Below are 17,583 nucleotides of genomic sequence, written 5' to 3' on the forward strand. Positions count from 1 at the left end.
GGTAGTTTACCTAGTGCAAACGTATCCAACGTAATACTAACTGCATCACAAGGACTTGTCACCCTCCAGTGTCAAGGAAAGACTATACAACTGAGCATCTCACCAAGTTTAAGTATGATCTTTACCATTATACACATGAATTCTCACTGGTTTCCATGGTAGTCATATCCTGCAGAAAGGGCTGCAGAAACAGGGCTGTCAATGCTGGTTGGACATATTCCTAGAGGTTTTATCACATGACAATATTTAATTAAAGATTAATCTTTTATTCCTGGAAAACTCCAGGACAATCCTGGAGGGTTGGCAAACCTATGCAGAACCCTATGTTGGCAACCCTATGAGCACATGTAATAAAATATATTACAAGTGTATTTCTAATGTCGTCATATTTTCAGACATGACAATCATGAAGTTCTTGTTAGAACAAGAACTTAATATGTTAACATGGTCTTTTTTGTTGGGAAATCAAACATGATTAGAGTTGGTTGAAATATTTTACTTGAAATTGTTTCATGGATTAAACAAAAGTTTTCACAGAAAATTATCTGCCTTCCATGAAAGAATATTGACTTTTCCGCAAAAAAAATGGTGACAGGTTTCAGAGTGGTAGCAATGCTCGTCTGCATCAGCAAAAACAATGAGGACTCCTTTTGGCACCTTAGACTCCTCATTGTTTTTTCAACAAAAAACGGTTTTTCGATTTTCATTTTCTGAAACAAAAATCAAAATTTTCCAGAGGATGGAAAAACAAACATTTTCAGCTCAGTCTCCTAGAAAAGAATAGATCTTTGTTCTCTTTATACACAGTTGTACTCAATAAAGTATTTTCTCTAGCCTTGCATTTCAATTAAATTTAACATGATCTTGGACAGGGGTTCTCAAAATGGGGGTCGGGACTCCTCAGGGGGTCGGGAGGTTATTACATGGGGGGCGCCGCAAGCGGTGAGACTCCACCCCAAACCCTGCTTTGCCTCCAGCATTTATAATGGTGTTAAATATTTTAAAAAGTGTTTTTAATTTATAAGGAAGGGAGGGGGTCACACTCAGAGTCCTGCTATGTGAAAGGGGTCACCAGTAAAAAAGTTTGAGAACCACTGATCTTGGACCTTAAATTTGGTACTGGTGACAAGTATTTTTTTCTTACTCATGTGGGTAGGACTATATTGAGTTATACTGACATTTTTAAAACGGAATACATGAGAGGGAGGTCTCATTGAATAGGAATTTGTTTACTCTGTTCTTCCCCTCCCCCTCATCACCTTTCTTACCCTTTCTCCTTGCGATTAGACATAATATTTCACTTTTAATAATTCTCATCTCCCCCAAGTCATTTTAAAACCAGTTTTAAACTGGTTTTAAGAACTCCAGTAAAAATGTGTTTTCTTTCACAGCTGCTCTCTTTTACGGTGCATGAAGTTAGCTCTTTCTTTGATTGCAACACATACTGTCCTTGCTAACTATTATATTGTTAGAGATCATTTTTATTACAAAACAGTATTTTGGTGGAACAATGGTGTATTGTGATATGACAATTTTATAATAAGAAAAAATGTCCTGCTTTCCTCAATGTGCTAAGTAATAGGTATATTTAATTATCTCCTGGGAAAACATACCACTGGGAATTTACATTTTTTAGTATTAAACATATTGGCTCATTCTAGGGCTTCAGGAATGGCCCTTTCAATCCTAACAAAACTGGCTGAATGGCTTAACGGCCCTAGCAGTACAGAGGACGTAGAACTACATTTTCAAAGGGGCTTGATTTGCAGAACATGCTACCACCACCTACCCTGGGAAATGCAGCCCCTTTAAGGTATTTCAAGTTGGGCACCCAAGCTCTGCCGCATTCAAAATCACAATTCATAGCCTTTTATGTCAACTGCATTTTAAGAGGTAATGTATTATGTATTTACTCATTCTAATCATAATTAGACAGTTTTAAATATTCCATATGTATGAGGTATGCAGTAAACAGCAATGCAAAATAGCTATATGAATACTTAGGCCTGTTTACAATGAGCCTTTAAAAAGGCACTGAGAAGTCGAGGTCTCATATGACTGTGCAGCTGCATAGATCACATGCAAAATCAGTTGTGTGTGTATGAGATGGGTAATTGTGCGTACAATTTCCAGTTGTATGTGGGAAACTAATGCTAGTGCAGATCTAGCGCCCAGATGCTCAGCACAGCATAGCTAAGGGGAGGCATGCATATACTTCTGATTCTGGTCTGGCTGTTGCTGGTCTGGCCCCATTTACATCAGCTTCCCATACCCCAAGGAGCTGATAAAGCTTGGCAGGGAAGCACTGGCTGGGACTTCCTTCCCCTAGCTGGGCCTATACACCGGCAGTAGCAATGGCAACCAATGCATTGGCTCTGTGTTAAAGGAGAATTACCTTCACTGGCTACAACAGAGTTGCATCCATTTACTCCAGCAAATAGATTGGCACAATATCTAGAGCTGTAGAAAATATGTAGAAAATAGGCCTGATTCCCAACTGCCTGGCATCTTTTTCAGTCACATCCATCCATGCAAACGGAGTGTAAAATGTTGCCAAGTTACATTGGAAGCATTTTGCATATGTACAATTCACTATACAAGGTGAAAGGATTTAAAGAATCAGGCTTGTAGGGTGAAATCCTGGCCTAAATAAAATCAAAGGGATTTTTGCCAATGAGGTCAGTGGGGACAAGATTTCATCTATAGTTCTTATCAATGGGGTCTGGATTTAATCCACAGTCTTCATAATTCAAACAGTATTACAATACATGTCAGCAGAGCAATATAGCGGAGAGGTAGCAACATGCAGCACCGCAGTAGTGCTATGCACTGTAACTTTGACCTTTTTAATATTCAGTATTTTGACTGGGTGACTATTCTACTCCTTTATGTGATTACTTAATTTTATTAATCTGTAGTATATAGTGTCATGGTCAGCTAATTAAACTAGAGCATACAGAACAGGTCACAAAGTATCACAAATTTTCAAAATGTAAAAAAACAACGAGAACAAAGCCCTCTTGGACATAAAAATTCAGTGACGTCATGCCCTTGAGAACGGTGATAAAAGGAGTAGAAAGTCATTCAATAGTGGGATATTCTTAGCTCCAGGTTGATGACAAAATAGAAAAGAGAACCCACTTAAATCATTCGCATTTAAATCATAGTACACAATTCTATCATTCTCCTCAAATGCATTATCGAACATATTAGCAAATGCCACGCACAGACACCCTAACATTTTACGTACACACCTTGATTCACAGCAGGAATTGTGACAATAAGTCAGAAAGGTTCTGTAATTCATCATGTTGTCATCACCATCATTTATTATCTTACTTTAATTACATATCAATGGGATTCCCGAGAGAATATATGACTGAGCCTTAAATTGCAGGAACATTCCTAGTAGTGTTTGACTCTAACTAGGTTGCTTGCTCTGTTCTGTTTTGCAGGCTTTTCCATGTGCAAACTATGCCTTCACTACGTGCACTCAACTTCACATATGCTTAATAGTGGATAGGTTTGTGATAATTAACAGTAAGCTAGATCCTCCACTGGCATAAATTAGCATAACCAATTTACAACAGCTGATGATCTGGTCCACTTTTTTTCCCCTTCAGTGCATTATTTCCATAACAGAACAATGTTTTTATAATATTCTATTCTAATTTGTTACCAATGTTATGATCGAAGAAGGTACCCATATCATGCTCAGGTTCACCAGCCTTTTTATTTCTTTACGTACATGTTACACATAGCACATGCCAGTAGTTTGATATATTTGAAAGGTGTAAATCTGTCAGAGGATCTAACACCACATTTCTCCTGTATTCATGTAGGTGACGTGCTGTCTGATCTGTAGTAGCAGTACAAGTGAATCAGTGAATTATTCTATTAATGAGTTCCTCCATATCAACGATCATTAAATGCAGGTGTTAATGGTGCTCACAGCCATTTTCATTGTGACTCCATAGTCAGCATAGATGAACTCTCTTATATTTATATTAAAGGGTTCTGAGATAGAAAAAGTTTGACCCCAGAATACAAATATCACCCTGTTTGCCCTTCTCCACCCTGCTTGGGGAACCCATCTCAGATGGGATGGGAGTGCTAGGGAAGCCCACTCTTCCACACTCTCTGAGGCTTTCCCCTAAAACTGCCCTTTCAGCCTGCCCCAGCTCTCTGTCTGCTTCTCCCAGCTTACCAACTTACCTGATTTTTGGGGGTAGAGGCAGTGACCCTTCATCCTCTTCCTCACAGAGTCAGAGTTTAATGCCATAAGGGGCCACTAGATCATCTAGTCTAACCTCCTATATATCACGGACTACCAATACCATCCATCATCTGCACACTAAACCCAGCAACTGAAATTAGATCAAAGCATTACAGTTCACAGGAGATTTTTATGTGCCACACGTGGAGAACAGGAGCAACCAAGGTTCACCAATTCCACAGGCCCCTGCAGAGGCAAGAAATTGGTTAAGTGAAACATACCTAGATGATCCTGCCCAAGGCCTCACGACACAGAGGAAGTTGATGTCCTGATGTCTGAGTTGGATGGCTGGTATCCTCTATCTTGAAGGCTCTTACAAAAATGACTGAATCCCCTTCTTCTCTAGAGGGAAAGAAGTGTGCCCACCATCCCACACAATTTAGAAAAGCTCTCCAGCACAATACTTTTTCCCCCCCTTAGTTTCAGAAAACTCTGGAGTTTCCCTATTCTAGGGACAATACAAGGGCCAGCCAGGTCAGGGGGGACCAGGAGTGTTTCTGTATAGTGATGCTAAGGGCTACAGTGGGAGCAAGCGGAATGAGGAGGCATTCCACTTTTTATACAAGTAGGATCTTAATTCTACAAGCCCCTTCAGAATATGGAACAAGGAGAACAAGACGTATGCTCCAGTATGAGGCTGTGAGTGGTGACAAGTGAAAGAGTAAGCACATTTCCATAAGTTGAGTGGCAGAGTCTCTCAAGCCCCTCTTTCACCCACTGTTTCACTCTTGGGATGGTGGGGAAGATGTGGTCAGAGAACAGGCATGTCTGAGGAAATATGGGTTTAATGCAATCCCCAACATGCAAATGACGCATTACACTACGGTCTTGTTACTAGCAAGGAGTTACTCAGCCAGCATACCGCACCACTCTTGTTAAGGCAAGATTGAGCTCCCCTGAGATTCCTGTTCTTGTCAAAGTTTTCCCCAGGCTTTTGCAATATGCTGTGAGACAGTTGTTTGTCTCATTGCTGTGTCTCTACCTCTGAGGTGGCTGCATTTTAGTGAAGAGTGAAGTAATTCTATCCTGTATGCCGTTTTAAAGTACTTTGGGATCCTTGGTATTGTAGAAGAAGTACTAGTTGACAAATTGCACCGTATGCATTCTGAGCGCCTCAGAAGTGCTATAAAAATGAAAAGTATTCTTATATTATAAAACAAAGCTCTGGAAACTGGTCAAAATTTGTTTAAAATTCGACTGCCTTTCATCTTCCCATGATTAAAGTCTTTGTACAACATAACTGGCACCTTATTATCTGTAGTCAGCAAGATAGATACAAACCACGCAATGGCTGGAAAAGAGAAATGCAGAGCTCTTTTCAATGTCAGAACCAATTCACGCAGGCTTGTACTAGGCCCTGAGTTTCAAATAGGTGGGGAAATGACAATCTTTCTTTGACAATCTAATTTTGAGCCAATAGGGCTGAGGTCAAATGATTTCTCACACACACACACACACACACACACACACACACACACACACACACACGTACGTTTCTTCACTGAATTGCAGCAGCTTCATATAAACCCTATAGGCATCAGTGGTATTCAAACCCAGACCACTTGAGCAAAAGGTCTAGCAATTGTAGTTGGAACTCAATAGCGGGTAGTTCTACGAGCCATACTGAAAGCTTTCACACAAAACGTGGTTCAAACTCCAAATTCACCAGTGAAAAGCAGTGTCAAAATATGTATGATATTCCAGGTAGGTCAACTATAAATGTGCAAAAAGCTTTGATGGACATTTTGAGAATACAAGATTTTCAGAAAACCCTTGCAGCTTTACAAATGCAAATCAAACTTGAACCAAAGCTGCTTTCAAGTACGTTTATAATTTGAGCTGCACATCTGACAGTAACCAACATGAACACAGAATACAAAAAACCTCTGAAAGTCAATAACTTACAGTTGCAGTGTACAACCCTTATCCAAAAGGACCAATAATGAAATCCTCGTGCACATTTATTTTATTTTACATATATATGTAGTATTTTTATCAGTCTTTTGTTCCCAGTTCCTGTTAGTTGTGGTTCAGATGCAGTAGTCAACAATACAGAAACACACTGTGAAGAGCAGAATGGGACGGGGGAAGATAGTAGGATAACAAATCAATGCTTTGCTGCATGCAACAGACAGACAAGCACCTTGTCTTTGCTTTGTTTAGATAAAAGCAGCTATGCAAGTGAAAAAGAGAAACATATTTTGAATTGTTCTTTAAAAATACATCTCACTCTTGCACAAGCAAAGCACAGGAATCAGAGAAGAGTTGTAGATTTACATATTATGTTTTTTTGAATTTCAACGTGTGTGTTAGATGTGGAACTAGCATGGTGGCTAGCTGATCAGTAAGAAATTAAATGGTTTCCATTTTATATATTGTATAGCAAAGTATTTGTAAAGGGTCATTATATTGGGTGTTGGGAAGATTAACAGGCCCAATTCTGAAACTCTTGCTCAATTTCATGAAAAAAACAATCAACTAAGAGTTCAGAGATTGTTACAGTTCTATGGTAACAATAACTATATTCTCTCATTTCTCTAGTGGAAGTTCTGTCTCTGACAGAACCAGTGAAGCGCTGAGCATGCATTTATCTGTACACGCATGATTTCAGTGGGTAGACTCTCAGTTGTGTAGCTACATTACAAGTGCATTCCTCATAAATATATTCATACCCCTACATCCGAATACCCATTTTATATGTAAATACCACTAGAATTGGCCCTCAGTCCTTGAGACATCCAGCTCCCCGAAAGAGTCTTGGGACTAACTCTACCACCCTTATTCATACTTCAATGGAACAACCTGCAGAGTAAGCCATGATCAGTGTGAGTAAACATGGCCCCTTGAAAATATGCAAGTGTTAAAGAACATTACTCTACATACTTCTGGTACCTTTGCTTCTAGGCTCAATAAAGAAGTTCTCTTAATATTGTTTGATTAGAGATTGTGCAAATATTCTGAAATGCTTAAGGCATTATATGCAAGGGCTATTTCAAGAAGCCTTAAATTGGGGAATTAATAAAGCTAATATGTTTATTGCTAATAGCCAATCATGTTGCTTTCTTCAGCAATAGAAGAAGATAAAATATTTGTTCTTTTGCACCCATTCCCACTATTGATATATCATTAATGAGTGAAATAGGAACAGGAAGGGACATTGGGCTGTTTGAAGTTCTCCGTTTACAACATGTTTCTAGCTTACAGCTATGAATTGTCAAGGGATAAAGCTTTTCTTGATGTAAAAAAAAAAGATATCTTGAATCATCGTCTAGATATATTAAGGCATATGTATCACCAGTCACAGTAACTGTAACTAGAACTGCATTTAACATTCACCTCCTTGGATAATATATTTTTTATTAGCCAGTCAAATGATTCACACTTACCTCCATGTCCAAACTTGGGACACAATTACACTAGCTGTATTACACAGACCACAACTTAATACCAGGACAGCTATATTAGCTATGGAATATATTGTCAATAGTGGAAACAAGATAAAAACATGGTAGCTGAATGAGAAGTTGTGTCAGCAGATGGTGCTTTTTTCTTCATCCCTAGACACAGGACAAATAAAATGGACTCAGTGCAGTTTGATAGTAAGCACTGTCAACTCCCTTTGCTTCCAATGGGAATGGAGAGCCCTCTGCTCCTCTCAGGAGATGCTGAACCTTGCAGAATTGGACCCTAGGTAAAACATTTGATTGCATACAAAACAATTATTTGAAGTTACTCTGTTAGCCTTAAATCCTCAGAAAATCTGCATGTTAAAAGAAATCCTTTATAGGCACTTGTAAAACCTTCTGGAAGCAGCTGGTACCCTTAATAGTTCTCTTTTAGAATACAGAATGTAAATGTATGGCAAATTTACATGACCATTTTGAAACAATTTACTTTTTCTGTGAAAGTGTCTTGTACTGTATTTGTTTCTTGAAATAAATCAACTTAAATGGCTTTTTCTGAAACTAGAGAACAAGGAGCAAATTCTGTACAATCAAAATAAAACTGCATACAATTGGGTTTGTGATTGTTTTGTCACATTTTTTGAAAAGTTAGCTTGTGCCTGGAAAGCCTATTTACATGAATAAGTGACTGGCAATCTAATGTTATCATGTTTTGCAGCAAAGCATTTTAGAAACTGTCAGAAACCCAATGGCTAAAAGTGGTACATAAAACCTCCGCTTTTTAGTGCATCAAAGAACAGAAATTTGTAAAGGAGAGGAAAATTATGGGCCAGATCTGGGCCTTTGCTCACCCCACCTACCTCCCTTTGTGCAGACTGAACAGTGCAAAGAGGCTGTAAAACTGGCTTAGACAGCCACCTTAGGGTTCCCCTGGCCTGGGAGAATTTCTGCATAGTCCTCATAGTTGGCTCTAAGACACCCCCAGGGATATGTATGTGTCAGAACACAATGAGGGTTAGTGTGTTCCTGGCATCTTGTTTCACTCTAACCGTTGCCCTGGGCCACCATTACTATCCAACTCCCTAGTTCCCTAGTTCTAGATCAACCATGGATTAAGAAAGACTAATCTAGAAGTGGCTTCACTTCAGGGAGGCCTTACATGAGCATGCATGCTCTCTCTCACACACACACACACACACACACACACATATAGTAAAGCAATGCAAAATTGTACAGAATTAAAAATGCCATATAAATGTAAGACATTTTTAAGATCATCATCTAATTCAACATCACTGCTGAGCAAGATGATGGAGATGGGGCAGATTTTAAGTGTACAACTGCATGCCTACTGTGCAAGTTCAAGTATAACAATTACATGCCTAAAACTTTTTGGAAATCTGATTGATAGCTACAGCAAAATTCAGGGAAATATTACAGATTGACTTTTGCCCCCTTTTTTCCAACCCTTACCACATTTCTAAAAATGTAGTTTTACTTTTACACTGAAATGTATGAAATAAACATAATATTTTAAATGCAATGGACTGCACTAAATTGGATGAAAAGAAAAGAAAAGAAAAGAAAAGAAAAGAAAAGAAAAGAAAAGAAAAGAAAAGAGAGTTAATCTAATTAAAAATAAAAATAAGCATTCCTCTTTTTTTCTGTATATGAAGCCAAAATGTAATTATCAAAGACACGCAGTACTAGGTGTTGTCTTTGCAAATATATGTGCCCAGCATTGCGGTCTGTTTCCTAGTATTGTAGATATATTTAGGTGTCCATTTGTAAACATTTTATTTCATTGATTTTCAGTGTTCAGAGTCAGTTTCTAAGACTTTTAAATGGAGTTAATTAAAATCCATCAACTTAAAAACAATTACCTTCTGCTCGCTTTATAATAATTTTAATGGCAAAATGTTTGGTAATTTCAGGTCATTAAAAGAAAGTGCAAAGTAATTGGGAGAGAAGGTATAGTGGTTTAAACTTACCTCAGAGAAAGCGTGTTAATAAAAGTACACTAATACGTTAGTTTAGGCTAAACTGAAGGCAACTAAGTAATGGTCATCTATGTATATTTTATTCTGACGCAAATGAAAGCTGGTTTTGGTATTCACACTTTTTTATGTACTGCTGTGAATTCAGCACAGAGAGATAGTAGGTTATAGAATAACTTCCCAAGAAAAGTGCTGGGCATTTCATCATTTGGACACTGAAAATTACAGCAGATAAAACACTAGAAAAATGGAGTACGGTGTACTGTCATACACTGGCAATGAGATGGAGTGGTCACAACACGTCTTGTCCATTCCTATCTTCTAGGATTCAAACACAATCCTGTGACAGTTCTTTACCATCACAAAGGGCTGACTCTACATAAAAGTAAAACTGATCGGTCTAGTTTCAAATACAATAAAAGAAGGTAAATGCTAGCTCAGTTGCCATCTTGTGGAGATGCGAAGCCCAAACGAAAGTGGAACAAAGAAAGTTGTGTTAAACTGAAGGGTCCAGGCTTGGAGATTGTACATTCTCTGTGTACCACAAAGCACTGCTGTATGGTGGTTCTCTGTGATCCTTAACCCCACTAGAGTTTAGGAGAAGTCATGGAGCAGGTGTGCAGTTTGTTGCTTGTTGGGGAGATTTCATTCCTCTACAGCTATTGTGAAAGTGCCCAGAACAAAACTCATTTCTTTGGGGGGGGGGGCTCACATTTGATCATAAATGGTTAAAGAGTAAGTTAGTTTTTAAGACTATATTCAGTTCTGAACATGGTAAAAATTTACAGGGTTAAGGAACATTTGTAGAAGTTCACGAATATGGTCAAGATTCTCCCATTAAAGTGAAAATGAATCTAACTATGGAACGAACAATGCAAACAGTCATGATGACAAATCAAGATTAAGAAGATAAAACATTCATTGCTTACAGCTCAGCATCCTCTTTGTCAACATTGTGAAGCTGTAGATAGCCTGTGAAATCAAATCCAATTTGGGAACACACAGTGAAAACTCAAAACCAAACAAGCAGGCCTTAAGATAAGATATATACCTAAATATATCCAAAGACTGAAATCAAAGAATGTGAGGAGGAAGAGAATTCCATCAATAAAGCCATATCCAATATACCTCTTCCCCACTCTAAACATGGAAGTTTTCATAAAGTCATAGAAGGGACCACTAGAACATCTAGTCTGACCTTTTGTATATCACAGATCACCAATGCCAGCACATGCACACTAAATCCAACAACTAAATCCTGGAAGGGCAGACAGTACTCTTCAAACCTGGGCCTGTATCTCCTTCCATGCAGAAACAGGGCTCAGCCTCCTCTGTGCCTATTATCCCCCTTCTTTTGGGCCTTGCAAAGGCCCCTCTGTTAGTGTAAGTGTCTGTAAAGGGACTGGAAGAAGTGGATGAAGCTGGGGGAGTAGAGAAATGCATATTATCCACCTTAAGGCTTCACAGAGTTTCCATGGCTGTACCATCTTTTTCCACAAGCAACCTTTCACCGTGAGGATCCCCTTTTAACAGGGTTCCCAAAGCAGCTCTGGCCCGTCCTGATACCACAGATCCAGTGGAGTTGTGCTATAGGAGGACAGGACTTTTGTGGAGGCACAGGGTTCCTCATCCAGATATCACTGACCTCCCACTGCTGCCCCATGATCCACACACATACCAGGAGCTCTGAGTATCTGGAGGTAGATAGCAAAGCCTGTTATGTGAAGGTTCTAACTCCATCCCACCACATACCTGACCCATCAGAACATTATGGGGAATGTCCTCGAGTTTCCCACCAGCTGAGCCTCCTCACATGTGTTTTACTGCCAGATAGGACGATGTATCCCACACCCCAATCCTACTGCCCTTTCTCATGCAAGGATGCACACTGGTTTAAGTTTTAGGGTTGCAAGTTGGGACCATTGTATTTTTGATCTGTTATTGGATTGACTTTGTTTTATACAATGTGTTTGGCTTTTTTAGTTTGCTTGTTTTGTTTTTGTTTTTTAAATGTGTATGATTCCTGCACCTACTGTTTGAGGACAGGAACAGTCTTTGAATAAAAAAAACCTAGATAATTAAATATATGGACATAACAGCTCCTTTTCAAATGGACCTATCTATAAAATCCAGGCTTCAGAAGCAGAGGAGATCCCACAGACAGAGCGCATCACGATGCAAATGGTAGAATCTTTAAATCAATCTTTTTCTTTGCATGAAACCAGCCAAGAGATCTCTCAATAGAGGAGTAATGTGATCAGGAATGTGTTTCTCATGAACAATAAGGAATTGAGAGATATAGCAGTGAAAAAGAAAGTCAGAGTAGAGACCCAAGCAAAATTTAAAATAAAAGAGCACTATAATCCTGGCACTTCCAAGCACTGGAACTTTATTCTTTTGAATAAGCCTCATTACTCTAATTCCACATTGTAAAACAATGTAAAATGCTGCCTTCTTTAGGGAAACATTTATAATCAAAATATAAGGAACTTCTTTGTCTTTCCAAAAAATGTTGTGGAGGAAGCAATGTAGAGTCACTCAAAACCTGCATCACAATGATCTACATGCCCTAAGTAGCATACTTTCTCAGCACTTTATAACGTTTTTATTAATGTTGACAATTAATTAAAAAGTATTTTCAATGTTTCTATTTTATTAATAGACCAACAAAGGAGCTCTGTGGTTGCCAGTGTAATGGCCAGTACTTAAGCTGATGTAAACCAACATAGCTCTATTGATTTCCGTGGGCTTTTGAGGCTACTGCCTTTACAATTACTTCTACCAGAGTTTAGAAGTATCACAACTCCTATATTCTGCAAAGGATGGCTAACAAAAACTGCCAAGTCTATAGCAACGTTGGACCTAACAGAATGGTAGGGAAGTGCATGTCATCAAACACAGGATGAAATTGTTACCTTAGCTGTAATGAGTCACTGATCTGGTAGCTTCTCAGGAGAGTCTGTAACTGTTGACATATAGGATGGGGAGACCTCCTATCTTGTTTCTGAAGACCTCTGAAGCTGCAGATTTGTCATATTGTTCCAATACCCTATGTGACAAAGATATTTCCTGATTATGTTTTAAAGTTTTGGATGGAACTATTATACTGAATAGCTTTTCTCCCCATAATATAATATTAATTGCATGAGAATGACATTTTCCTTAATCTAGAGAAACTGGAGAAACTGAAATAAATAGGATGAAATTCAAAGTAATACACTTAGAAAGGAATAATCAGTAGCACAAATACAAAATGGGAAATGACTGCCTACAAAGGAGTAGTGCAGAAAAGTATCTGGGGGTTACAGTGTACCACAAACTAAATATGAATCAACAATTCAATACTTTTGCAAAAAAAGTAAATATCATTCTTGGATGTACTAGCAGGAGGGTTGTAAACAAGACACAATTAGTAATTCTTCCACTCTAATCAGCAATGATAAGGCTGCAACTAGAGTATTGTGTTTAGTTCTAGGCACCACACTTCAAGAAAGATGTGGAAAAATTGTAGAAAGTCCAGAGGAGAGCAATAAAAATGAGTAAAAGTCTAGGAGAATATGATGTGTGAAGAAAGATTTAAAAACAAACAAACAAACAAACAAAAAACATTGTTTAGCCTGGAGAACAGAAGACTGAGGGGGGACCTGGTAACAGTTTTCAAGTACATAAAACCTGTTATAAAGAGGAGGGTAATAAATTGTTCTCCTTATCCACTGAAGATATGAAACAAAGTAATGGGCTTCAATTGCAGCAAGTGAGATTTAGATTAGACATTAGGAAAAACTTCCTATCTGTAAGGGTAGTTAAGCAGTGAAACAAATTACCTGGGGTGGCTGGGGAATCTCTGTCATTGGTGGTTTTTAAGAACAGGTTAAACAAACACCTGTCAGGGATGGTCTAGAGATAATACTAGAGATAATACTTAGTCCTGCAGGGTGCTGGACTAGATAACCTATTGAGGTCCCTTCCAATCCTACATTTCTATGATTCTATTCTATCACATTACAATCAAAAACTGCATTAAAAGAATGTTAAGGTTGCAAAACCAAGCACTCAAAAGTTAGGAAATGCCAGAATTCTCTTTGCCTGTTCAACCTTGATTTGGTCCATTTGTGTGTCTGCATTATGATACAGTCATTAAGTACGTGAGCACATACTATTTTTTTCCATAAGACTCCTACCTCATTCAGTGAATGCATAGTTATCGAATAAAATTTCTTTTTATCTACCTGTTGCAATGTGAGGTCCCAGAGTCTATTTTATGTGCAAACCTTGCATTGAATGCAAAATTATGAATGTCCTCATGTTATTTCTATGGTACTCACAACACAGTGTCTGAATGTTTCCCACACTCTGTGTGGCTCAAAAGCTTGTCTCTTTCACCAACAGAAATTGGTCCAATAAAATATATTACCTCACCCACCTTCTCTCTCATACACATTAATGAGCTTATTTTCACAACACCTTTATGACAATAGGTGATTATTACTCTTATTTTACAGTTGGGAGACTGAGACACTGGGATACTAAGGCTGAAATTGTCAAAAGTATCTACTAATTTTGGGTGCTCAAATTGAGGTGTCTATGGACCGATTTTTCAGAGGGCTCTTGAAGTTAATAGAGCTATCCTGATTTAAACCAGCCAAAGATGTGACCCTTAATGTGTATATATATATGTGAAAGAGGGAGGGGAGAGAAGGTACATGAACAAAGGAAAATGAACCTCCCCCCTTCCACCAAAACACAAACAAGAACATGGTGTCTCTGCTTATATGTTGTATCCCTTTCCATCCCTTGTTTATTTAGATTGCAAGACCTTTGGGGCACAGATCATCTCTTATATATATATATATATTTGTACAGCATCTAATATATGGCACCCTGATCATAATTGGGTCCTCTATTCATTACCGTAACATAAATAGTGACTATAGCAAATGTCACCAAAGCTATTTCTAAGTTTATGCAGTGTGAAAGTAATGTTGGATACCATAATGTATCCATCAAAGTCAATGACAAACAAGGAATATAGATAATGGTATTGAGATAGTCCTGTGAGCTACAATTCATTCTTTTCCGCATATAGAAAGTTAGAGGACATCCATTCCAAACCATAATGTCAAAGTCAATCATGCAGCGAAGGGAGAGTCAGCACTGGGTCAGTAGGTACTAAAAAATAGATGTGGGAGTTGTCAGCATAAATGGAACACTAAAGCCTATGAGCATGAATAATTGTGCCCTAAAGAAGCATATAAATACAGAATAGAATGGAAACCAAAATGATCCCTGTGTGACTCTGTGAGCAATTTGGGACACACTAGAAGCATAAGGACAAATATTGCATAGTGAGAATTAGCATCTCAAGCAGGCCAGTGTATTACCAGACTTAATACAAAAATCTCAACTCATGTAACAACCTCATGGCCAACAGAACAAAATGAACTGGAAAAAATATATAAGCTCCAATTCATGGACACAACTTACTGAACTATGGACAGGTTATCATATAGTTGAATAAGCACAGCATTGTCTATTAGCAGGCCATATATTCACCACTTATCTATTTCTTTACATTTTCAAGGCTGTACAACAAATCCCCACAACTCCCTAGTGAAGGAAACAGGTGTTTTCCCGTTGGGGAAAACAGAGACCAAGAATTTATGTTGCTTACTCAAAGTCACACTGTGAAGCTACATTGGAAGTCAGAAATTTGTGGATCCTAGCCTGCTCCTCTGTCCACTAGAGCATACTATCAATTCTACTACTTGTGAACTGATCAGATGCCCCTAAAGACAGACAGCAGACACACTCTCAGCAGCACTGAACTCTATAAATAGAACAATAAAAAGGAGAGAATGATGATCAAGATTTCTTAAAGATCATTTAAGACCCTTTCACAACACAGAAGCCTCAGGAAAAAGTGATATGAGAATTTAAGGAGTTCAAGCTGACTTAAAGCAACCAGGTTTGCCAGTGAATCCATGATTAGGTTTGTGGTATTAAACCTGAGAATTTATTCCATCCATCTGATCAACGATATCTAAGACAAATTCTTATATTAAGAAAGTGTGGGGGTAGCAAGGTAAACCCCCAGCAGTTGAACTTCAGAGGGAAAGGCGGCAAGAGGGCAACAGAACATCCTCAACAGAGAACCTGTGGCTCTGTAGATGTTCCCGCTTATGATTCTTCTGAACGTAAACATGGCAGACTTAGGAAACAGTGCATGATAAAGGGTTTTTTTTTTTTGGTTGGGTGTGAGTGTACATAGGCTATTTATTGTCAGTGGAGGCAAAGTAGAAGCAGGGCAGCACAGAGAGGAGTTCTTTGGGTTAATGGCCAAGTGTTGGCTATAGGTATTTATTGTTTGCTATTTTGCAGAAGCAACCAAATGCTGTTTGAAGAGCACAAATTAATACCTATCAGGTCAGTGGCACTCAAGAAGAAAATGAATGGTTCTAAACAACATAGCGTCTGGCTGGCTTCAGCTCATATCCTTAACTATAATGCTTATACTGTATTCTACTTAGTTCATCCTTATCCTTAGTTCCTTCAATTATAAACTGAAGAGATACATCCATTGCCCTTCAGCTGTATTCTTACCATCTCCACTATGCACTGGCCATCATACATGACAATGCCATCAATAAGACGGTTTAATGCAAGATGGTGTTGATCTAATGACTATAAATCAGGTGCAGAGATGGGGTAAGTCCTTTGCAGAAGACAGGTCATAATGGGTCAGATTCTGATACCCTTGTTCAGGCTGAATAGTACTTTATATCAGATATGGTCCCATTGAACTCAGCGGAACTACTTATGGAAGAAACTGCTACTCCGTCTGATTCCGAGTGTCAGAATCTGAGCCAACTATAGCAGAATATTTTGAAATGATTGTAAATGATGGAAAAGGACAAGAAATGAATAAGAGAGCAAAAAATTAAATGATGAGGCAGAGAAGAGGGTGCTAGTGAAAGAAGAGAAGACCTAAGGCTATAACCCTGTCAGAAAAAGGGGACTTGATACGGATGTGGTGGTGAACATGTTGAGGTTTTAAAATATAATCGAAATGCTCTTAAGTGTAATTCATTAGCAAGTGATCAAAAGAATCAACGTGATGAAAGTCAGTGAACAGAACATGTACACTGTAGGTAACCAAATCTGAAATCAGTTCAAAGAATTCCAAAGTGGATTTCAGTAAATTAATACATAATGTTAAATGGGTGATTAATAAGTGAGAGTAGGAAGACTAAAGGAAATGACATGAAAAGACAGGGTGTTAAAAAAAGAGAGAGAAAAGGTTTGTCAAAGACAAAAATGATGGACAGTTGTAATAACCCTATCCAACAAGTAGCTGAACAGAAATCTACCAGACAAACCTAATTAACAGGAAATCTGTTATAAATTCCCTGTGAGGCAAAATTCAAGACAAATATCTACAAATCTTTATCTGTCTTCGGTACTTATAGAGACCCTATTACTGTAGTGTCCAAGCAGTTCACATTTTTATTTTGTATTTATCCTCAACACACCTCTGCGAGGTAGGACATTGTTATTCATCCCATTTTAGAGATGGCGGACTGAGGCACTGAGAGGCTAAGTGACTTACCCAAAGTCACATAGGAAGTCTTTGGCAGAGTAGGGACTTCAATCAGAGTCTCTGAAGTCCTAGACCAGTGACGTAATACCATCTTAACATCATAAGAACAGACATACTGGGTCAGACCAAAGGTCCATCTAACCCAGTATCCTGTCTTCCAACAGTGGCCAATGCCAGATGCTCCAGAGGGAATGAACAGAACAGGTAATCACCAAGTGATCCACCCCCTTTCACCCATTCCCGGCTTCCAGCAAACAGAGGCTAGAGACACCCATCCCTGCCCACCCCAGCTACCTAAGGGCTTGTCTA

Source organism: Natator depressus, chromosome 9 (genome assembly GCF_965152275.1).
Source record: "Natator depressus isolate rNatDep1 chromosome 9, rNatDep2.hap1, whole genome shotgun sequence".
Classification (NCBI taxonomy): Eukaryota; Metazoa; Chordata; order Testudines; family Cheloniidae; genus Natator; species Natator depressus.